We start from the raw sequence: 23,765 nt of genomic DNA, 5'->3' as shown, positions 1-23,765 counted from the left end.
AAAAAATATCCAATACAAATAATCCTATAGGTGAGAACTCTGGGATAATCTGTTATTGACCTACAAGTAGCTTCTGCTGTGCTAGCTGAGGCATGATGTGGTATGTATTCAAAGCCCCATCTGCCCTCATGATCAGGTGAAACACTGAGGATAGATTTTTCAATCAGGTTATGGGATTTAGGTGCTCAGATCTCATTACTTTTCAATTGGATGCAAGCACTCAAACTGGAAGAATTCAGGGATTCAATCCCATTATATTCCAATGGGAATTAGGCCTTTGTGTCTCAGGATAGTGTGAAATCTGTGACTTGGAGGATATTGGTTTTGAGGCAAAACAGCCAATTTTCTTTCTCAGCTGTAGAGCCTTCAGCATTAGAAACAATGCAGTTTCTCCTAAAGGCAATTCTTTCTGTAATTCCTTCCAGGAGCAAAACCTACATATCTTTAAAGAAGTATAGCTGGATATTTTGAAAGTAGACATAAGCATTGAAACTGGGAATTTCATAAAATGGGGGCATCCAGATCCTGATTTGTGATCCTGTAATACTTCAAGTGGTTGATATGTCATTCTAATGCGTCTCCATAGTGTATCTAGCATTTGTATGTTGCATCTTAATACTTCCTATGTCTCTGTGATGCTACTTTAGCACGTGTTCAGAAGCACCTTGGGTTTTAAAGGGCTGAGAAAGTTGACCTTTTTGAGAGCTCCTGTCTTTTGGAGATTGTAATACACAGTTTCAGATATCCAGGTGTCAAAAAGGACTGAGGGAAAGGTAAGAGATGGGATTTAAATTGTTGCTGGTCTTTGCTGGTTTGGTCTCTAGATGTTTGTGGTTTCTAGGACTTTGTTCTAGCTCGGGTTTTGAATTTCAGACTCATCCCTTATCCAAAACACTCTGGTGTAGGATTGCCCCTTTGTCTCATAACTGATTATTCTCAGCCAGGTGACATCTATTATTAACTTCTGATGCTTGCCATAAACTTCACTGTTAATACAGTTTTACGCCTAAATTAGTTTCAAGGTGGTGTCCTGATAATAGACTTTTTGTGGATTAAAAATGGACTTAGTAGACTTTTTGTGGAATACCAGATTCACAGATATAGTTCAGCTGCTGTGTGTAATTATTCTGGAAATTCACTGATCTACAAATGGGATTTAACAGCTTTCTATTCAATTATGCCTGTTGTGCTTCTGTCTTAAACGTGAGTCCTCAAGTAAGGCAGCAGAGGCAGGAGCATCTAAGGAGTTAAGAAATCCCTGCCTGCCAGAAGCTAGGTCTACTTTGAGTTATAAGGAATTTCTTTCTCTCAGGGATTGCTTCTGGGCAGAGAAGCTTGCCAGTGTTATGGCCAGAATTTTCAGATGAATGAACTATAAGTGTGGAATTCAAAATAATATATGGGTTACAACATTTGCTTCTGTCGTGTGGCAGGTATTGAGAACCCTAGTAAATTGTGTCCTTACTTCTTTCTTCCTTTTTTGTCCTCACCATCAGCATTTTCAGTCCCTGTCCTAGCTGTGTCTATCTTGCTTTGGCTTTAAAATACACAAGTAATTGTGATCGCCAACTGCTAATAATGATGTGTCATTAATAAATAAGAATATATGGAAGTATTCTGATAATTGATTGTATTGATGCTTGGGCAAAATTGACCTAGAAATTGACAACTAAAGACTTGTTGACATTTGGCTACCTTTCTGGAAGAACAACAAAATATGCAGTTTTGACAATAGGTAGACTGTGATATTCCCCGGGGGGCCTGCTTTCCCTGCCTTCTTTGCCTTGGTTACTGGTAAAATCAACTTGCAGGGACTCTGTCCCCTGTGATCAATAGGAAAGTTTGGAGCAAGGCAGAAATACCTTGGTGAAAGAGGATTACGTTGGTGAACATTAAAACAAACTGGTCATACGGAAGTCCAGTGACCCGGTGGGATGCACCCGTGACTGTTGAGGAAGCGGGCCAATGTCCCTGCAAGGCCACTCACTCTTGATCATCTTTGAATGTTTGTGGGGTTTGGTGAAGGTTCCTGGGGACTGACAGGAAGAAAATGTCACATCCTGGTTCAACAAGGATGAGAAGGTGGATCTGGGGAACTACAGGCCAGCAGTTAATCCCTGAAAGGTGATAGAGCAAGTAGTTTGGGGAACCGTTTCTGAAAATGAAGGACAAGAAGGTGATCAGGGGTAGTCAGTATTGTTTTAGGAAGGGGAAATCATGTCTGACCAACCTGATAGCTTTCTGGGATGAGATGACTAGCTTGGTGGGTGAAGGAAGAACAGTGGAAATTTTTTATCTTGACTTAATTAAGGTTTTTGACACGGTCTTACATAACATCCTCATAGATAAAGTGATGAAGTATAGGCTAGATAAGTGGAAAATAAGGTAGGCTGAAAACTGGCTGAACAGCTGGGCCCAGAGGGTTATGATTAGCAGTGCAAAGTCAAGTTGGAGGCCAGTCACTAGTGGCGTGTCCCAGGGTTGACACTGAGTCCCATGCTGTTTAACATATTCATGAATAATGTTGATGATGACACAGAGTACAACCTCATCAGGGTTTTGGACAATAAAAAACTGTGAGGAGTGGTTGATACACGAGGTAATTGTGCTGCTATTCAGAGGGACCTCAAAAGGCTGGAGAAATGGGCTGTTAGGAGTCTCATGAAGTTCAACAAAGGGAAATGCAAAGTCTTGCCCCTGGGGAGGCACAGCCCCAAGGGATAACCAGTACAGACTGGGAACAAACTAGCTGGAAAGCAGCTTTGCAGAAGAGGCCCTGGGGGGGTTCCCAGTGAATACCAAGCTGAGCAGGAACCAGCAATGTGCCCCCACAGGAAAGGAGGCTAATGGTATCCTGGGCTGCCTTAGCCGGAGTGTTGCCAGCAGGTTGAGGGGAGTGGTCCTTTTCTTCTGCTTAGCACTGGCAAATGACATCTGGAGGGCTGTGTCCAGTTCTGGGGTCCCCAGTATAAGAGAGATATGGATATACTGGAGCAAGTACAGCAAATGGCCATGATGATGACTGTGAGCTTGAAGCATCTGACAGTGAGGAGAAGCTGAGAGAGCTGGGACTCTTCAGCCTGGACGAGACAGAGTTCAGGGGTGTCTTATCCATGTGCAGAAATACCTGATGGGAAGGTGAAAGAAGTTGGAGCCAGGCTTTTCTCAGTGGTGCCCAGTGACAGGAAAGAGTCAGAGGACACAAATGGAATTACAGAAAATTCCATCTGTACATAAGAAAGCACATTTCACCCTGAGGGTGATAAAACCCTGGAATAGGTTGCCCAGAGAGGTTGTTGCTTGATGAAATTTAACACCTGACTGGACGGAGCCCTGAGCAACCTGCTCTAGCTAACCCTCCTTTAAGCAGGGGCTGAGCTAGGTGATCCTGAGGGGTCCCTTGCAACCTCAACCTTTTGTGTTTCTGTTAGCTCTGAGGCCTGCTATTCTGCTGTTGCTGCAGAACAAAAAGATACTAGACACTGTTTCCATTTCTGTTTTCTTAAAAGCACCTACTCTTTGAAGAGTATGGGAACAAATTTTTTTCTCTGCATTTGCTGTTGTGTGATGAAATAAAATTCAACTTGTTGCAACTTGACAGGTAATCTTTGAATGTACTCCCTAATAAGTTCTTTCTGAGTAAGTTATTCTTTTGTCTTCTTTTTTCTTCCCTGTAATCGATGTGAAAAGAAAAGAACATCGTAAGGAAAAGCCAGGGAGCAGAGAATAAAGAATTATTGTTAATTGAATAGTAGACTACATGGTTTCTTTTCAATCTAAATAAAATTATTATGGCAGAGATTTCAGGCACTTTGATTGAGGAGTCATATTCATGTGCAATAATGACTTCATTACATGCATTTGAAGCTTCAAGTTTATAAATTGTTAGTTTGCTCTTAGCTAGAAGAAGTAATTTAAAATGTTCTTTGCTTTACATCATTGAAACATTCACTTACTTTCCTTACAGGGAAGAGGCAGTTGTTTCCCGGCAATAACCTTTCGGACACTATACCGGAGTTACACACCCTACATTGTAATTTGACATGGCAAGGCTTTTGGTTCTTTGATAACAGCCTTTGTAGAAGATTCTGGGTTTTGCTCCTAATGCTCTACAGCTTACCGTTTTGTATGGCACAATGCATTTTAATATTGATTTCTGGAAAGTCTCCAAAGTATTTCTTCATCTGTGGGGTAAAGAAGAAACCTGGTCTTGTTAAAACGTGAATGACCTTGGACAAATAACTTCAATTTCACTTTACTGTTGGTTCCCAGGTTTTACTGTAGGCTCATCAAGCAAGCTAACTTATAAGTTACAGTGAATATAATCTTCTCCTAAATATGGAAGACATCACTATTACTTGCACAACCCTGTATTCTGAATTTTAAAGTGGTACTTGTCTTTCCTGCACAGCACAGCTCTATTACAATGCACTCCTGCACACAATCACTAATACAGCCCTATAAAGGGCAGCATTCATTAACTGTATCCTGTGCAGAAAGGATGTGAGTTTCATTGTTTCTAACAATAATGCAGAAACCTTTCTATTTATTTCCAAAGTTCAAATAGCAGCGGTGGTGTGAAACAGCTTTGTCTTGGAGAAACCTGTGTTGCATTGATATGGAAATGAGCACATTCTGTGCTTCAGTAGGTGCCAGAGTGGCAGCGTTCACTGCTGCCACACATAAGTGAGCTTCAGCGTTGTGCTCAGTTTGTGTTCAGCTAGCCAAAATTCTAGCAGTGTGCCTTTTCTTTCGGAAGTAGTCTTTGAAATACTGCCATACTTGACATCCTTGTGTGTAAAGCTGGGTAGAATCATACTCATATTACACAACAATGTATTTTGTTTATGGTAAAAAACAGCAGATAATTTGGACTTTTGTCTTTGAAGGAGAGAAAATCTCTGTCCTTCAGAAGGACTCCGTCTATTACTTTGTGTTTATTTAGCCTTTTAGTCTTTCTATTTCAGCTTTACCTCGTGAATTGCAATTCAAGAGTATGTTGCACACTGACATGTTAATTTAGCATTAACATTTGTAGGCTATTCTAAGGCCAGAGGCTACTGTTTAGTGATTACTGTTATTGCTTATCTTGCAGAGCCCAGAATTGTGCTAAACATTTGCAGATGCATAGAAAAAAATATATTTTCTGGGTGGATTTGTAACTTTATATTGAACAGGAAGAAGCAAGTGATGATAGCAAGTGTTTCAGGCAGAAGTTGATAAGAGAGAACGAGGGTTATCACGTGAAGATCAATCACTTATTTGAGGCCTTGACATAGAGTTATTTTTTTATTCTCAAACAGTATTTATCATGATGGATGATTACATGGAACAAAGATTCGTAGGAGAGAGGGGCTCTAGTGGGAGTGCCTCAGCTATCTCAGCTGTGGCAAATTTCACCGAGGGAGCATGGTAGGAAACCACCAAATCACAGAAACTGGGAGGCAAGTCCATGGCACAGCTGTGTTCTGTACTACTTTTCTCGCTGTCATCCAGACACAGTCCCAGTGGCTGGAATACCCATCCTTTCCTTCTGAACTGCCCACATATCTAATTTCTCAGTGAATGTAAGAGTATAAGAGGGAAGCAGAGTGTGGGATGGTCCCAGCATGCCAGTAGGACACAGCCACATCTCACACCCTCACGCAAGACTGGGGAAGAGCTCCCGTGTACCACAGCTCAGAGGTGGTAATAGGTACCTGAAATGTCATTTTGCCTAGAAACCTGGACACAACAGATCACTAGCATAGTGCAGCATTCCCAAAAACCCAATAATTTTAAATGAAGGGGAAAATTAGGCAGTTGTATGCATGAATGTCTTTTATGTGCTGAGGAGGAAGGCAATCTTTAGGATACCTCTTGAAAGCCTTGCTGTGGCTGGATGTGGCTGTGGCTGGATGTAATGGAAACAGCAGGCATTGTAAGTGTTGGGTGAGATGGCAGAAAACATAAGGGCAATTATAAGATAAGCAATGTTAAATGGAAGTTTGCTGTCAGAACTGTCACAGATATATCTAAAGAGATACTGACTTTGTTTCATCACATACTATATTAAAATGGCCAGGTTTTAATAAGAAATGGATATTGCCTTTCATCGCTACAGGCATGGATACCCACATCCCCACAAATGCATACTACCTGGATAATTTAAAAACAAACTTAATTTTGATGGTATTACTTTCAGTCGAACAAGTGTTCCTAAATGGTCTCAAGTGTTAGTCTGACTCTGACTGTGCAATAGTAAGGACACAAAGTTTTAGCATGAAGACCTTGGCTTACTAAGTCCACAGTTGTGGCTGAAAATTGTTTTAATCTTTGAATGAAGATACAGAAAAGAGAAGAAAAGTAGTTAGAGAATTTGAAGTGTAATTTATTAAGTGAGGTTTTTAAATGTATATTTGAAAACAATACCTGTAACTATAAAAATACATAATACAATAAAAAGTAAAAAGTTTTCATTTCACCAGCATCTCCTAATTGCTTTTGTTTGTATAGAAGAAGATTTTAGAAGGAAGCTCCTCCTCCTGTTAAACTACATTAGTACTGACTATAAAGACTTTATCAAATGTCTTTTTTGGAAAAAGGAAAACATATTTTAGGTGGATTGAAGCTATTGCTTTTCCTAAGTTTATGCTTTAATATGGCTTTGCTAGGAACAAACCAAGACAAATAGACACAAAAGGGGAGAGAACAACAAAAGCTGACATTGCACTTTTAATTATTGATGCCGATTTTTAACTTGCAGCTTCATGAGTTGGCATAGTGTGCCTGTCATTCCATCTTGGCATCCAACCCAAGACCTAGAAAACCTGCATTAGCCACCTTTCAAGTCATGGACCGACAATTATATAAGAAAAAAGTTCTGTCTTGGTAGGCTAAATCAGATCTCTTTCACTCCAAAAAGGAAAAGAGGAGTATGAAAGAGCAAAAAAACAACAGAGAAAGAAAAAGACAAATAAAAAACCCCCGTTATGTGTAGGTCCTAAATCTTATGTTCTGGATGAACTTACAGATTAATCTAAAGAGCAGTGAACAGTCATGTGACAAAGGGAGCTAGACTTCTTTTACTCTGTGCAATGTAGAATACAGGATTGTACACCACAAAGCTCAGTGTATGAATTCACCTTCCCTGATATTAAATGGGGTTTCTTTGGTGTGAAATGTTTTGTGTGCTGTAATTTGAATGGTAGCAATCTGACTTTTGTGCAAGAGTGATGGTTGAGAGGAAGCATAAATAATAACCTTACAATTTCTTTCTGACATGTAGATCATGCTGCACATTAGATGAAGATATTTCTGTCCTTTGATATCCTGTGTTCTTGCAACAAATTATTATACATCAAAGAGATGAGCTCTGAGTCAAAATGATAGTAAAAGTGATGAGCTAGAAAATAATGTAAAGAGCTTGTACCTATGAAATTACTGCAAATGTCTGAAGAAGTGGGGTAAAGGAAATTGTTCACAAAGTTGTTCAAATGACTTAAGCTGCTGTCTGAAAAATAAATAATCTGGGATATGACTATTAAAAATGGAATGTGGTTGAAAGCTGAAGTTTTTGAAGCACTGTATCCAATAGTGCATTGCAAGGCATCTTTCCTTAACCTCCTTCCCCGACTAAAGTTTTAGGAAGACTCTAGTGGGGGCAAGTAGAGGGCAAAAGGATTGCCAGTGTCGTAAAGAAACTTTCTTATTGAAGCCATTAGTCCTTTTCCAGCCATGTCCATTGTGGGTTCAAGTCACTATTGCCAGAAGATTATTCAGTGGTCTGTGTGAAATTAATTGATTGTTTCATTCTCATTCCTGTTATTTACCTCATAGAAAAGGGTTGCCAGAATTGATACCACCCGACAGATACCAGAGACTAAGCAGTGGTTGAGGATTCATTGCAGAGAGAAAATAGTAGCTAACATGATAGATGATCCTTTTAGGAAAGGATTGAGTGATGTGGGCTGGTAGGGAAACGTCCTTTTTGCTAACTAGAGTCTTGTGCAATCTGATCTTGTCTCATTTCAGTGGAGTGTCTTGCTACACCCTCCTGGGGACAAAGCTTTTTACTTATGTTTAGCCATCTAAATTTATGTTTGAGATGGTTGTCTAGGATCCCTTGTAGCCCATGTGAACACAAAAACATTTTCAGAGGACTTCAGTTTCTCTGAAATAACCTTTTTGAGTTTTTTGTTTTGATCACTTTGCACAGGTTGTCCATGTACAGAAATGTTGAACTCCAGGTCATTCCCTCCTGCAGAAATGGATGGGTCTTAGTTTTATTCATATGGCCAGAGAGGAAATGAATGTAAAAACTCTTAAGTAAAATGACATGTGAGTTAACTTTTCCTTGATGGCTACAAGATTAGGAGCAGAGATGAACAAAAGGCAAAATGCTATGTATTTTGGGATACTCTTCCTATTAAAGAAACAAAGGAGGGGAATGTAACATTTTAATGGGTGTTCACGCTGAAAATGTTGGTGATGAAACTTACTCTGAAGGCAGAAAGTGTTTCCCATTACTCAGAGCACAGACTTTCACCAGTTCCTGCAGTGTAAACTTGTCTTTGACAGCTCTTCTTTCTGGGGCCTCAGAGTAGTTACTTGGCTCTCTATTTCACTTTCTAAGTCAATAAAATGAGGATAACAGTACTTTCCATCTCCTTTGAAAAGTGTTACTTAAGTATTCAGTGCTGGATTTTAGGTGAACAGTGGTAGGTGTGTGCTGTGTGTGCTCAAAGTCCCAGACTAGCATCAAGATCTCTTGAAGCGGATGGCACAGACTTAACTTAGGTACCTAACTATCACTTTCCTATTAGCGAACTATTATAAGCTGTACATAAATTTTTCAGCTGCAGCTTTCAGGCCCTCCCTTGTGCTTCCTTTTTGGTTGTGGCCTTAATTTTATTATTTTTCTTTCCCAGGGGGAAAATAGAGAGGAAGGGTTACTCTAAGCTGTGCTCTTGGTGATATATTTGGATGTTATGGAAAACTAGAAGACAAATTTTTGCCATGTCTTATTAAAGATCCATGTGCCTGTATCGTGTTTGCTCTACAGCCAGTTCTGCTAATGAGGAAAGGGGTAACTAACCATAACATGATTGATTTCTGGGTGAAGGTCCTTTGCCTCTAACCCTAGCAGGTGTGTGTATTTTCTGTTTTGCAGAGAACACACGTTTCCTGTATTGCAGAAGACAGTACATAGCCTGTCCACTCCAGGACTTCTGAAAGAAAATATGTTGGTTAAGGCCAATAGATCAGTACTCTTTCTTTAGAACATCATCCCCCACCCGCCCTTTATTTATTAGAAGTATTTAGACAAGCAGCAAGTGAGTTTCTTTGATTATACTTACTATACGGCTTCTGTTGCCTTGAATTGTGAATTGTGATTGCTTAGGTAAATAGACTTAAACGCTCTCCGTTCTCACTTTGGCTTCCAGAAATACCTCTTTTTGTTTTTCAGTGAGGTACTGTTTTGTAATTTGCATCAGTCTCATTGCTGAGATGTCTGTAGAGATTCACACAACCTCTTCAGGACAAATACAGTGTGCATACCATTTCTCTCTGCTTTCCAACAGTGAAAGAATAATGCTCTGATAAAGCTGTGCTAAATTAGAAGACTAGTGTGTTGTGGTTTTTTTTTTTTTTTTTTTCTGTGCTGACTCCCTGTTGTTATGTATGATTTTAGTCAGTATGGTTAAAGAAAAGGATGAAGCATCTAAGCTTTCTGGGATGGTCTAAAAAAATCTGTCATCTCCCCTCAGGTTTTCGACAAATATACTTGAGCTTTCCTTTAAGTGTCATGTCTGAATTTGAGAATCCTCATAAAGGAAAGAAAAATTCAAGCAATCTCTGAATGTAACTTTTAAGAGTTGGAAATAGGACTAATGAAATCTCTGTGTGGGTCCTAAAAGGTAATTTAGCGGTAGGTACCGAATAGAGCATACTGTGTGATTTGCTGATGAGTCCTGGGAGATTTACTTAAACGCAGGATCGGCCACACCAAGAGCAGAGCAATAATTCAAGCACTTCTCCAGGCTGACAAAATTGCTGTCTGCCTGTAGCTGAGTTAGTGCTGAAGGGTGCAACAAGCTAGCTCATATATTTTCAATAGGAATTTTTTAATAAAAGGCAATAAATTTAAAGCACCCAGCTGTTCTATAAAGGCAGCATAAAAAAGAAAAAAAGGGCTATGTAATAAATTACACATAATTTATTTCAAAAAAGGGTTTTTAATGAAAGCTTAGCACTAATTAGATCTAATCACACTGGGAAAATTTGGCTAGTTTTCAAGACATTTAGATCCTGTTCATAGCTATTCTACTTTAACACTTTATAGATTTCTATCTCATCTGCAGTATGGCCGCCATTCTTCGAAATCACTTTTTCCCTAAAGACAAGAAACTGCATCTCCGATTATGAACTATAAGTTTATATAGGCAAGAATTTGAATCTTAACTAACGAGTCCCACCTACAGAGCAAGCTTTTTCTTTTTGCTATAAAAAACATGTAGTCTTGTTGGCTGTTAGTGATGTACATTGCTTCCTTCACCTCTTGCTCCATATTCGCTTAGCTTAATGTTACTTTTTCTGTTCAACAGAAAAGGTTTTGAGATTTTGGAGGTGGTTTTTTTTGCTGCTAGTCTCATTCCAAATTTATCTCTATTTAACTGCATATGCTGTCTGCTTGCTTTGGGATTTCATTTAAAACTCTTCTGTACTTGGCTGTATTCTCTATCGCCATTGGTCATACAATCATCGTATTCTTCCAATTAAGTCTCATCTGAAAAATTGTCCATTTCTCTTTTTGCCTACTTTCTTTTCTGTTTCTTTTCTAACCCTTAAAAATTAAAGCAAAATTAACCTGATCTTTAGATAGGTTAACATCCCAAAAAGGGAGGAGGCATTGTTAAACAAACAGGTCTGTGTTGGTTCTGATGATAGTCTTCTGTTTCTACTTAACTTACTTCAATATGTTAGGGTACGTTAAATTATTTCTATTGGAGAATATAAAAAATGATTTAGTGCAGAGTAAGGACACTGATACATATAGTTTTGCTTTTAATAAGATTAAATATCCTCTACTTCTTTCCTCCATGCAAACAGAGGATGCTTTCAAGGACAGTGACAGTATAAACTTAGCTCCAATCAAGTATGTGGAAATTGACTGGCTTCCTTTTAATTATCTTTAAAGATTTCTGTTCTGCTCATGTTGTCTGCAAACTGAAAAGACTTCTACCTTCAGAAACCCTCTGCAATTAATTTGAAAAAAAAAAAAAAGTAAAAATCAGTGCTTCTTAGTCCTGATAAAATAACACCTTGTCAAATATTTGATGGTGGAGGGATGGTGAGTTTATTACTCAGATGACTGACCAAGTCACAGTCTCAAGATGTCAGAGTAGAGGCAAAAATACTGCTTTTGTTAATGCTTTCTCTCACCTCAAGGTGCTGAGAAATCAGGTGAGGTGGAGTCAGTCTTTTTAGAAGAGGAGCTTGCCCAAAGACTCTTCTACATTTCTACCTTCTACTTGTGGTATGTTTAACCTATGTTTAACCTTTTGCCTTGATCTAAGTAAAAACTGTATATCGTTGGTAGCAAATGAATTAATTTTCTTCAGAGCTAGTCTTCTCAGGTGATGCTTCATTTTTTTAGTGATGCTTTTCTCTTCCTAAGTTTTGAGCCGTGCTTCTTTGGCCTCCAGTCATGTCTCAACATTTATGATAGACCAATATGGCTTTAAAGATTGTAGTAGCATTAGGAAAGCTCATCTGGTCGCAGGGACTCCCACTGGTGGGCTAAGGGCTGTAGTTGCTGCTGTTGTAGGGCATTTTACTTTCCCTCTTCTATGCAAGGATCTGTGGCTGGCCATTTGAATCTCTGATAAAGGAGCAGAGCACTGACTGTTGTATTGCTTTTACTGCTGAAGACATTTGGTCACACACACGCCTGTCCAGTCATTCATTGCACAGGAACACCACCTGTGTCTCCATCATTCACACTGTGCACCTTGCTAATGGCTTTGCAGTATGCGTACACAGAAGTGGGTGTGGGCTGGGCCTGGTTTTGGTCTATCATTTCTATTTTCACCCATTTCAAGGTCCTTTTGTGCTGCCAGGGCAGTGGAAACGGGCAATAGTGGTGTGCACCTGAGAATTAAGCTCTGTTTAAACAGGAAGGGCTCAGTTCTGTCACCCTGACACGATTTCACATAATACCTTGCTGTACCAGTACTACTATATTCAGTGGATCTGCTCATGTGACAAAAATGCTGTTTAGGTGAGAAAGGGCAGCAAAATCAGGCTACTTGCACTTAAGTGCAATGGGAAACGGGATATTAATTGACTCTGTTGCAGAAGAAGAGCTGTTGTAAAAGAAGAATTTGACACTGGGAAGGAAAGAACCGGTCAGCAGGATAACACACCTTGAAGAACACAAGTGATGATTATATGTCATTATTTGTCAGTATTCATCTTCTGTAATCTAGAGCTGCGTTGGCAAAGTTAGCTGCAGATCTCATGAGTTACTCTAATGGGATGTTGGCTTAAGTAATACGAACTGAGTGTGGTCTGCTTTTATTGGTAGCATGCAAACAGAAGGCAATTTGGTCAAAATTCCTTCTATTATATTATCAAGGATGTTGCTTTGAATTGTATTTGTTTTGAAGCACTTGACATCCACAGAGCTCATATTGTCTCTAAGAACTCAAGAATAAAGGTTTGAGAGGAACCTCTGCATAGTAGACTCTGTACTGATGAACTACATTTTCCCAGTATGCATAATTCTAAATACTGAATGATGACAATTACTAAGGGCATTTGAAGAGGGAGACGTTGTGAACTGTTGTCATATTATATTAGTTATGGATAATAGCTGCTGACTTTGGACCAGTGATGTGAAAATCAGACCACATCAGAAGCTCAGTTTGGAAGCTGTGAGAGTCATGCAAGGTGGCAGATGAGTACTGATGTAGGAACTATCTTAGAGGCAGGTAACTGCTGCTTCATGCATAAGTAGTCAGGGTCCCAATATTTTTTCTATGCAAATCAATGTCAAAATTCAGGTTAACCTGATTAGGATTGTCTCCTTGAAGAGAAGGATTATCTGTTGCTGTATCACAGAGAAGAGTTATAATTACATTTTGGATGGAGAAAAGTTATGAATTCCATCATTTACATAATATGTTGAATCTAGCGGCCCTAGGAAACTTCTCAATATCAGTTATTGTCTGTATAGAAAAATTCTTTTTCAGAGAAACAAATGAGAAAGGTGCTTTTCCATGAATTTAGGAAGGCATTTTGAATTGATACGCATTTGTGCTGATCCTGCAATGTGCATTTCTCATAAAGTGTTCCTAACTCACATTTGGTGAGAGTGCACTGAACAATCCAGCAAACTGCTCGCTCGTCTTTGGTAGTTTGCCTAAAACAGTGTGAATCTTCATAGCTAATGATGCTTAAGGTTTTTTGTTGCATATCATCCCTCATCTGCATGGGGTCACCTTTGCCATTTTTGAAGAAAGACTCCTGTAAAAGAAGGGTGTTCAGGAGACATTGGCAGAGACCTGCAGTATGTCTCAGGGAGGAAGGAAGAATCCCTCTAATCTGTTCTATAAGTAATAAAATGTGGCCAGGCAAATCATTCTTCTCTGGAAAAGTTCAAATAAACCATAAGGGAGATATTATGAACTCATCCAGCATGTAAAAAACCTCATGTTCTCATTCATTCACGAGGCGACAATAAAGAATTTATTTTGTGTGTTGAATATTTATCATTTTTGGATGTCAGAAGTATTGCTTTCTGTCATCACTTAAAAAGATTTTCTGGTGAAACCCTCACATCTTCCAAGGAAGATGTATATTATACTGGGAGAAGAGTTCTTTTGCTATCATAATATAAGCTGTATTTTAGAATGGAATTAACTGTATTCACAAAGGATTGTTTTTAACATCTGGGTGTCTAGATAGGACTGTTGCCATTGTAAACAGAATTTTTATTCTGTTTTAAATGGGAAAATTTTATAAATATGGAATTACTTTGGACTGTGTAGTGGCTTACTGAATGTAATAAAGTATATCAGTCTCAAGATTTTCATAAACTGTGCCTAGTTAAGAAGCGTATGTTGCAGTGAAATTGGTTTAGTAGGAAGTTTTGCTCAAACATAGGAACACTCAATGCTTTTGACAAATACATGATTTCAGAGTTAGTTCCCCTGATTTGTCTCCATTATCTCATTCCCCCTCTCTGAACAGTGAGGCTCCTATTTCTAGAGTATATCTAGTGTCATCACCAACATTAGTCCTTAGCTGATAACTCCAAACATTAATGCAAATTTTTGAAATGACATTGAAAATGACAGAAGTGCTTTTCTGTATGTGCTCTTTCAAAGTAATTTTTTTGCTCCTTTGCTCCAATGCTGCTTTTTGCTTTTGCACAACCTGAATTTCTTGAAGTGATCTGACAGAAAAATACATGTGTTGATGTTTACATTATTGCTCACATTTTTTTAGGATTAAAAAGTGTGCTGTGGTGTGTTACTGAGTATTTACAGCGATGTGCTTCCTTGGTTATTAGGGTGAGAAGGAAATTTTAAAATTATTTTTAAGAATATGAAAGAAGCAGAAAAATGCACAAATTTTGAATATATGAATTCCTATTGTTATATCTTGGGTGTAGCCCCATTCTCTAAGTAGTAAGGCTCATGCTGATTGTAGGTACAGAAGAGCTGTGTAATTTTAGTGCTTAAAGTATGGTTAGGTTTTGTGTTTTTTGACAGTTTTGAACCCTATTTCTTTATAGATACTGCTTTACATTTCAAGGAGAGCATAAGTGTACCTAAAGTTCAGAAATAAAAATAGAGGATAATATGGTCTGAATCCATTATGTGATGGTAGGTGTTGCTTATGACAAGAGCAATTGTATTATTACCTGACCTGGACTACTTGTTGTATAAATTCTGTAGTAATTTCAATAAAATTTCCCTCTCTAAGTGTTCTTCTAAAAGGGATTTTAGAGACAAAGTAGTGGAGGGGAATGTTTGCTTTTCAGAGCAAGCACGATCTGGCTTCACTCCTAGAAGTGCTGCTGGTACCTCTATCTTCCTCTTTTGATAACTCCGGGGAGGAGAGGTTAAATTGCTGTAAATCTCAGTATATACTACAATTATATATTTAATTATGCCTCTTCCCTGACAGACAAGTAAGAACTTTAACATTCTCAGATCTGCAATCTAAAACTATTATTTGTTGCAGATTTTTTTTCCCTAAGTAAATGCAATGGAAGTACAATGAAGCTTCCTTTCTGGAAGCAGGATGGTGATTTTTTCTGCCATTCGAGGAACTTCAAAACAATGGGAAAGTCTTGAATTTGGTGCATTTGCATGTATTAGGAAAAAGTCTACTTTTAAATAGGACAGCACTGTATCATTTTAAAGCACTGAAGAGTAAGTAATATAAAACCAACCAAGAGGATAATCTCTGACATTTACAAACATTTATAATGGCATTAGTTCCGAGTAAGTTAGCTGAGGCAATTTGAACCTGTAGACCTGAACAAATAAATAAGCATGGCTTGCCATCAGCTATTTCAGAAATGTACCAGTATTGCTGTGGAGCTTTGTGCATCCAAATAAGCAGGGAGATCTACCAGATTTCTCTGGGGCTTCCTTTGGTCAAGACATTGTCTGCTTTACTAGGAAATATTTCATAAACAGGTAAAAATGCTATGTTGCAGAAATTTCTTGGGTTTCCGGAATTTCTGCTGTAGTGTTTACAGCTGGTCTGAAAATAATGGGTTTACAAAAGATTCAGTGATATGGCTTAAAGGTGAAATTAGTTTTCATGAAATGTCCCTGATTGGCAGGTCTCGCAATAGTTTCCCTTGCTTACCCGTGAAATGAATCCATTCTTCACGCGGCTGCATGCAGCAGTTTGGCTGTGCTGCCAGTGCGGGCTGAGCTTGTACTTGGTCCCAGACTGACTCGTCCAAAATCTCTGGACACAAGCCAATGCCGAAGCAGCTTTCTGCAAGCCCTGAGGAGTTCAGGAGAATATTAACTGAGTCTGTGCAAATTTTTAGTGTGAGCAGAGTGTGTGCTTAGTATCAGGAAGGAGAGTTAAGAATAGATGTGCCAGCTCTTGTTTAGCCTCTGCCCCCTGCCCTAAGTGCCACAATGACTTGCAGTCATGCAATATGGCCATATGTGGGTCAGAAAGACTGATACGGTGGTCAGCATGCCCTTATGGGAGATAAGTCACTGAGGCACAAGTGACCTAGGCAGTATAGGGGTGCAGAGCATGGCTCTGGGAACACACTGTGCCTGCTTTTGGGTTCATCAGGCACCTAGCAGGGCAGGTATGGCTTCAGGGCACTGCTGCGCTGCCTCACCACCTCCATGTATTGCTATACAAGGGACAGAAACACTGATGCTTGTGTCTGGACCGAACAAAAATAATTCAGTTCCTCACTTACTCAATTGTAACCTGTCTTCAGGGGAAATCTTATTTATTAAAGATACCATACATGTTATTCCTCAGGGGAAAATGTGAGGAAGAGGAAGAAAAGGTGTCTGAGCCAGCAGTCTGAGGGCCAAAGGAGTTTGGAGACTATGAAGCAGACGTCACAGCAATTCCTGCTCAGAGACTGAAGCAAGAGTGTGCGGAGTGGGGCTCACCAGTAGCAGAGACCCTTGATAGAACAATATTCATCAGGGTCCCAAGTCCCTGCATCGGCAGTGCTCAGGTAAATCTCTAGCCCTCCAGTCTCAGCTCCACAAGTTTAAATATTTGCCCTGAGAACCATTTAAGACAATTAACCTGATGTGGTGTTCAAAACTAAAAGTTTGATTTAAAAGTAGGGAATTTACAGAAGCACAAGTACAAGTTAATTTTGGCTTGTGAAACCTTTATGTCTGGTACTAATGTTTAAGATGGAAGCAAGCCAGCTTGACTTCCAATTCTCCAGAGTGAATTTGTAGGCCTGAGATTTAGAAGAGAAAGACCTTTTACAGGTATATTGAGGTATTTAACCTGCAAATCCATAAGAGAAGACAAAAATGCAATTCTCACAATGCTCTGATTGCATTTTTTAGAGGAAAACCACATGTAAAAAGTGGGAACAGTGCTAAATGATGATAGTAGGATGCATGCTTTAATGCTGATTTCCTGCTACCATCTGTTCTGTAGTAAAAAGGCAGTCTCTTAGTTTCTGGGTCAGAAACAAGGCTCTGGTAGTAACTTTGTACTTCTTGGAGGATGTAATGCGCTTTAAACCAATTCACTCCTGTGGTGCTGTGCAGTGGGAGGTCATCTGAAAAGTTTAAGATAACCCAGGACAATTTAAATCACACAGTTTTAGCAAGGCTCTGTTAGTTTTAAGCACTAGCACAATTTGGCCAAGGACTATGTGTAGATTGGCTCTTCAAAGTTGAGTGCACATCTAAGTAAAACCTGGAGGCTTGCTGCAAATGGTTTCATGTTTATTCTTTTTCAAGACTTCCTTTATAAAAGTTTCTAACTGTGTGACACTTCTAGTTTATACCAAACTTTTGTAACGGTGACATTTAGAGTACAGGATGATTGTCCTGTCTGTAACTAGCCTCATGGAATATAAATCTGTTGTCCCATTCTCTACACTATTGTTCTAATGAATGTCTTTTTTTGTGAAAGATGTTACACAAGTAATTTTCTGAGTTAACAACATACTATATTTTCAAAATGGTTAAAATTGAGCTTTTAGAAGTACCTGAAATAGTTATTGACCACTGGTAGAAATTGAGAGGGGAAATTACTGCATTGCCATGATGTGTGATCTAATGCTTTTGTAGGTATAGAGTTTTGCGGGAACTGAAAGGCTTGCTTTTTGTTCTAAAATTACTCTTCTGCCCTATTTTTTTTTTGTCTTGTTTCCATTCCTTTTCCAAATGAAGTTTGTAGATTGTTCATGGGAAAAAAAATAAAATACCTCAACTGGTAAACATTTTCATCTGCTAGAATACCATTTTAGCAGGTTTAGTTAGGGTTGTTTAGAAGAAACCCAAGAGACCAATATTTACAAGTATCACCATTTTGGAAATCAACATTGAGTATCCCAAATAAGTCTGGAAACATCTTGAAATTGGCAAAAGAAAACCCACCAGTATTCACTGAGGAAGTGGATGTCTTCTTATCTCCACTGACACCATAGGCAATGTAGCACCTCCAGTGTGTGCTGGAGTTTCGTTACACTGGGACCCTTCAACTGGGTGTATAGGAAAACTATAGGACACACAGCGTGGTCCTAATCATGAGTCTGGTGTTGTCATTGCCACCCACCTTCTACACAAGAGTCAAGGACCTCCCTGAGGAAAACCTGACATTACAGCCCCTGCTCCTGGGTGGTGGCATGTGCGTGTGTGGCTGGATTGCCAGATAAGCACAGATGTGATTCCCAGTGAATGAATTTCACTGACCCCTGTTCCCTTCGTCTGTGGGATGAGTGGGCATCTCAGAAATCCCGTTGCCTGGCACTAGGGCTCAGCCTTCCTGGGGCAGTGCCCTATGGGCTGCCCACCGCCCTGACTGATGCAGGGCAGCGGGCCTGTCTTCTCTCCCCTGCCAGTGGTAGTAAAGCACTTGTAACTTTTTCAGGGACTGGAGTGGAGTCCTCATGCTTGTCCGCCTTGTCTTGTCTTGCCCTGCCATGGATCTTTATCTTCAAGTTCAGTGGTGGGTTCCCAGTGCATTTAGCAGCCTACAATGTTGATAGATGCACTTAGTCACTTAATCATAGGTTATGCTGGAAAGTAACTGCTTGGATTGATGTCTTGGACTTTCAGTGAGTTTACTGGAGCTTTCTGAATATTTTTCTGTCCTCTTTCTTCTCCTGTTAACCCAGGAATGCTAAAAATTTAAATCCTCTCTTTATTCAGAGAAACATAGGCAGTGGCCCAGCAAGGCTGTATGTGTCACAAACACTTGTAATTTTACCTTGCCTATAACAGAAACTGAGGACGGAACCCAAATGGAGACATTAGTTAATCCTTGGAAGTAAGATGAAGTTCACAAATTGTTTATTTGACAATTTAATTTATTTGTCTAGCTGCTGCCATCTATATAGTCCACCTATAGCTTCTTGATAAAGAGATAATTTATTGTTCAGAAACATGGCTTAATTTTTTTCTGTGCTGGTGCACACAGCTAATGCATGTCATTAATGCGATCCAGAGGGAGCAGTTTGGAAGATGAGAGGATAATTTACTCACCATGTGCATTCAGTCCTCTGCCTCCTTGCTGAGATTCCCCTGCTGGTTTGGATTCTGTTTTCTGACATAAACCTGCCTGAACCTGTAATAACGAGAAACATAGTGAGCCTCCTAGTTTAATTCAAGGATAGGATGGTACAAATTCTGTTTGCAATCTTCAGAATTCAGAAAGCTCAATTCTGTTTGAATCTCCAGACCCATGCCTAATTCTGGCATTGCTACCTCCGTATGAGTTGAGAGCTATGTTAGGAAAGACTATGAGATTATTATAATCACTAAAATATGAATAAATTATTCATATTGGTTACACTGAAAATAGGTCTGGTTTAACTCCATATGAGAAAAAAATTTGGTTTTAGGGGGGAGCAGATTTCCAGATGTGCTGTGCTGCAGGGGTGTTGCACAGTACTGTAGATACCAATGTGCCTTGGCCTGAGCAAGAGCCTGCTCCTTTGTGGCTCTGTAACCTCCCTCTGAAGCTTTGAGCTGTTAGGTGGAGCCTCTGTGCCAGCATTTTTCTGTTATTGTTTTCATGCTGTTATTCTTGTAGCATTTGCATGGACTTGCGTCTGCAAATCCTGAAAGCATTTTTATGGCAAGCTTTCATGCTTTTATGGTGGGTTCCACTGGTTTGAGAATCACCCCTCTTTCTTTCCCTCCTGTTTTGTAGATTTTAATTTGTATTAGAGAAACCAAGTACTCCAAACAACAAAGTAAATAATAGTCATCCAAATGCTCAACAAACATTATCCAATAATATATGTGGACAAAATCTCAACAATCAGTCAATGCACAGTGTTTGCACCTGATTAGTGTACTCTGGTCAGTGCTAACAGTGTTAGTGGTAGCAAATGTTTGCAGAACACCCGAGTGTGTTTGAAGAGAGCACGTTGAAGAAAGCGGGATGTGCACAGAGGCACAGGCTTACAGCCCCAGCTGGGCCCAGCACGTTTCCCCTGACAAAATGGGATGCCGAAGGTATTGAATTACTTTTGCAGCCCATAGGTGACGCTGGCCTTCCTCCAGTTTGCTTATTAAATGTCTGTTAAGCTGTTTCTCCTCCTTCCTGGTACAGAGGGTGCCTGACACCACGTAATCCCCCATAGAGGGAGGCAAGCAACCCAAGCAGTAAGCAGCCTCGAGGGTGTGAGCCCAAGGGCTGGCCCTTGTGCAGGTGCTGCAGGGCTGAGGTCCACAGCATGGGGTGGGCTGGGCACTACATCACACCAGCAGTCACTGCCTCTGCCTGTCACCCCCAGCAGAGCTTCCAGCACCTGTCTGCAGATCTCTAGGGCCAGGACACTCTGTAAAGTGACTTATTTTTACATTTGCTACTCCTTTTGCTTACAAAGGTGGATTTAGCTTGGTCCTTATTTTGTTTGATTGTATTGTGTAGATAATAATTGTATGTTCTGTGGAAAAATATACTAGCTGACTTATTCACAAAGAGATACAATATCAACTATAGCGTTATTTTTTTCTATTCATAAGTAATTGATAGAAACCAGCAGGTGTTACATTTTGTCTGGGAGCAGATAACGTTCAAGGAAGAAGAAAAGGAAACCTCTCCTTTTCCCAGGAGTAAAGGACTAATAAATGATTCCACGATAGATAAGGACAGAACTCACACAGGTAACAAAGCTTTGGAAAAAAGTACATAATAGTGGTAGTAATAATAGTATTAATAAAAGATGAAAATATGTTTATACTGCTGAAAACTTGTTTGGATGCAGCGCTCCAAATCTTTCCGTATTATTGAATCTAGAAGAAAAGCTTTTTATTGCACTTAAATTTTAAAAAAACAAATCACAAAACTACGCCACTGTGCAGATGTAGTGAATTTGAGGCTTTGACTGACAATAGATAACCTAAAACATTTTTCTTTTTACTTGCTTTTCTACATTTGTGTGTGGCAGAAAATTGAAACTCCAGTATAAGAAGAATTTGTAACTCCAGTTGTCTTTGCAACTGTCAAATAGGGAGAATAACTATGTCAAACACTTCTAAACCCAAGAAAATTCTCCTGGGAGTAAGATGATGTAAGAGAAGAGAGGTATAATGGTTACTCACCCATTCCTGTCTCTGTCTCTCTTGTTCATCTCTTTTTTTTTGCTATTGGCTTGTTGTTCGTCACAAGGAACATTCCTTCAGCATGTTTCTCCCATTGCTTTTGAGCTGATCTTAGTATCTAATAAGTATATCATATACCAAATGAGTTGTCAAGATTCAGTCAAGATTCCTGGTCTGTTACACAGTATCTCTCAGTGCACTCTCAGGGTGCTTAGTGTGGGAAATAAAATCAGAGTTTCCATCCTGTTTCTTTGGTCACACTGAACTTTGCTTATCCTGGTGCTGCTCAATCCATTCCTGTAACCAGCTGGGTGGTTTGGCTGAGGTCTGACCTTTGGGTGCTGTACTCCAGGTGTGGCTCTGCTGTGCCAGCCATGGAACCTGCTGCCCTGTGGCCAGGACCTGCCGTGCTGAGGGCCAGGGGGACGGTAAGAGAAATCTACGTGGAGAAGTTCACCAGTGAGATCCACACCTTGGCCCTGGCCAAGACAAAATTTTCCAGTGGTCTGGGTGTTGGCTGTGGTCTGTTTTCTGCCAAGAACAAGGCAAAAACATTCACTGGTTATTATGGGCTAGGTCATGGGCTCTGTACACAGACTTAGACTTATTGGAAAGTCTTGTCTTGTTCACTCCATCCAATTCATCAATATAAAAAAAAGTTAAGAAAAGATTAAAAGTTGGTTTTAATGAAATACAGGAGAATTAACTCACAAAATGTGTCCACATTCTTATATTTCATGCAGTCCCTTGCTGATTACATCTTTTATTGATATCCATCTGAGCTGGTGATGAATCTCTTCTATGTATTCTTCACTTATCCAGTGTAATTGAGCCTTACCTATCTGGGGTATATTTAGATAACTGGCTGACTGTGGTGCTGTGCAATTGATTTTAAATTGATGCTGAATAGTGGAATAGTTGCTTATGGTACAAAATATTAAATAGAAGCAGCTCTGAGGTCTGTCCAAGAGCAGTTTAGAGGTCAGGGTTAAATCAGACCTTGTGAAAACGAGCACAGATCTGTGCAAGTTGATGGAATCACTTATGCCGGGGCTGAGTGCGGGTGGTGAGCTATGAGCTGGGTTTGCAAAGCTTTCTGGGTATGCAAAATATAATTTGAACCTAGATTTTCTTGTTGGTCTTGGTCTAGTGTAGGGAAAACCAGGTATTTTGAAATGTGCTAGAAAATAATGAGAGCAAAACCAGAAACCTGCTATCTTGGTACAGAAACTATTCAGGTATTTAGGGCACTAAAAGTTCATCATGGTAAAGGTCTGAATCTCTGCTTTCTCTGGCTTGGAACAAGGACTTAAACATAATTGTCCCTCATTTCAGAGGCCAACACAATATAATTTGCCATGTTGCTCTCCTGTTAGGTCATTCTTCACCCATCCTCTGAAATGGCAAACAGATCTAAGACATGTTTCCAGCACAAAAGTTACAAATGCCTCATTGTGGTAATGTTTGCATGAATTGAACATTTGTCAGAAATTGAGTTAAGTTTAACATTTTTTCACCTAGCTCCTTAGTACATCCTTTTAACTGAGAATATGGCCTAGGCCTGATCTTCATCCAGCTCTCTGATCTGTGTCTTCAAACTGAATTTTGTGTTAGGCATCTAATGACTCTTCGGAGGAGAAAAAGAGATATAACTTGTGATTTTAAAAGTTGGAAGTTTTAGTATAGATGTCATCATAGATGTTTAGACTTGATGATAATGGTAGGTAGGAGCTCATTGCAGCTTCACCAGTTACATAAAAAAACTTTCCATTGTATTTACCCAGAGAGGAAAATGGTGCCTCTCTGCTAACATCTGTATGTCAAAGACAAGAATGGGCTTATTTTGGGCTTAGCTTGTTAGCAAAAAAACTCAGGATCTACACTCTTTTGTAGGCTGATGGTTTGTAAATGGGTTTAGAGCTGGATCAGAGATTTTGTATTGTGTTGCCATTCATTAAGTAGACTGAAGTAAAAGAAGGGGCTGAAGGTCTGGCTTCCTTGGCAGGCAGCAAGGAAGAAATCCTGAGCTTGCATCTCTGCCCTTCAGCTTTAAAATGTTGAATGCATCGAATGAAACAGAACATTATTCCTGCGCATTTTAATTCTCCTTAAAGCTTTTGCAGACTGACTTCCCACAACAAAGTGTGAAGGTTTCATTGCTTCTCTGTACATGTCCTGGAAGATGCCTATTACTCCCAGCTGCCTTTGAACTAATTGACCTGCAACTCAGATAATGGGACTCTCAATTTTGCCAGTTGTGTAATTTGAACTTGTTGAGTAGGTGAGAAGAGAAATGAAAATAACTGAGGAAAGTTACATGTTTTGTTGACAAAATCTGACATAAGGGAAGTGTCCTTTTACTCATTCTAGCTGAAGGGGAAGGTCTGTTTTACAGATACAAATTTACAGATGCGAAATTACAAATCTACAAATTTACAATTTTACAGAGTGCTGAAACAATTCTTACACATT

General features: G+C 39.5%; 1 long non-coding RNA gene across 2 annotated transcripts in view; it reads left to right on the top strand.

Annotated features, from left to right (window-relative positions):
• Nucleotides 1-23,765, top strand: part of LOC114015077 (uncharacterized) — a 100,489-nt gene that overhangs the window by 2,940 nt on the left and 73,784 nt on the right. For both annotated transcript variants that reach the window (XR_008731331.1, XR_003558839.2), the window contains exon 2: nucleotides 16,519-16,723. This is a non-coding gene — a long non-coding RNA (uncharacterized LOC114015077). The remainder of the gene's footprint in view (nucleotides 1-16,518; nucleotides 16,724-23,765) is intronic.

This window comes from Falco cherrug, chromosome 3, assembly GCF_023634085.1.
Source record: "Falco cherrug isolate bFalChe1 chromosome 3, bFalChe1.pri, whole genome shotgun sequence".
Lineage (NCBI taxonomy): Eukaryota > Metazoa > Chordata > Aves > Falconiformes > Falconidae > Falco > Falco cherrug.
The sequence above is the reverse complement of the archived record's forward strand: the minus strand, read 5'-3'. Positions and strand labels throughout refer to the sequence as shown.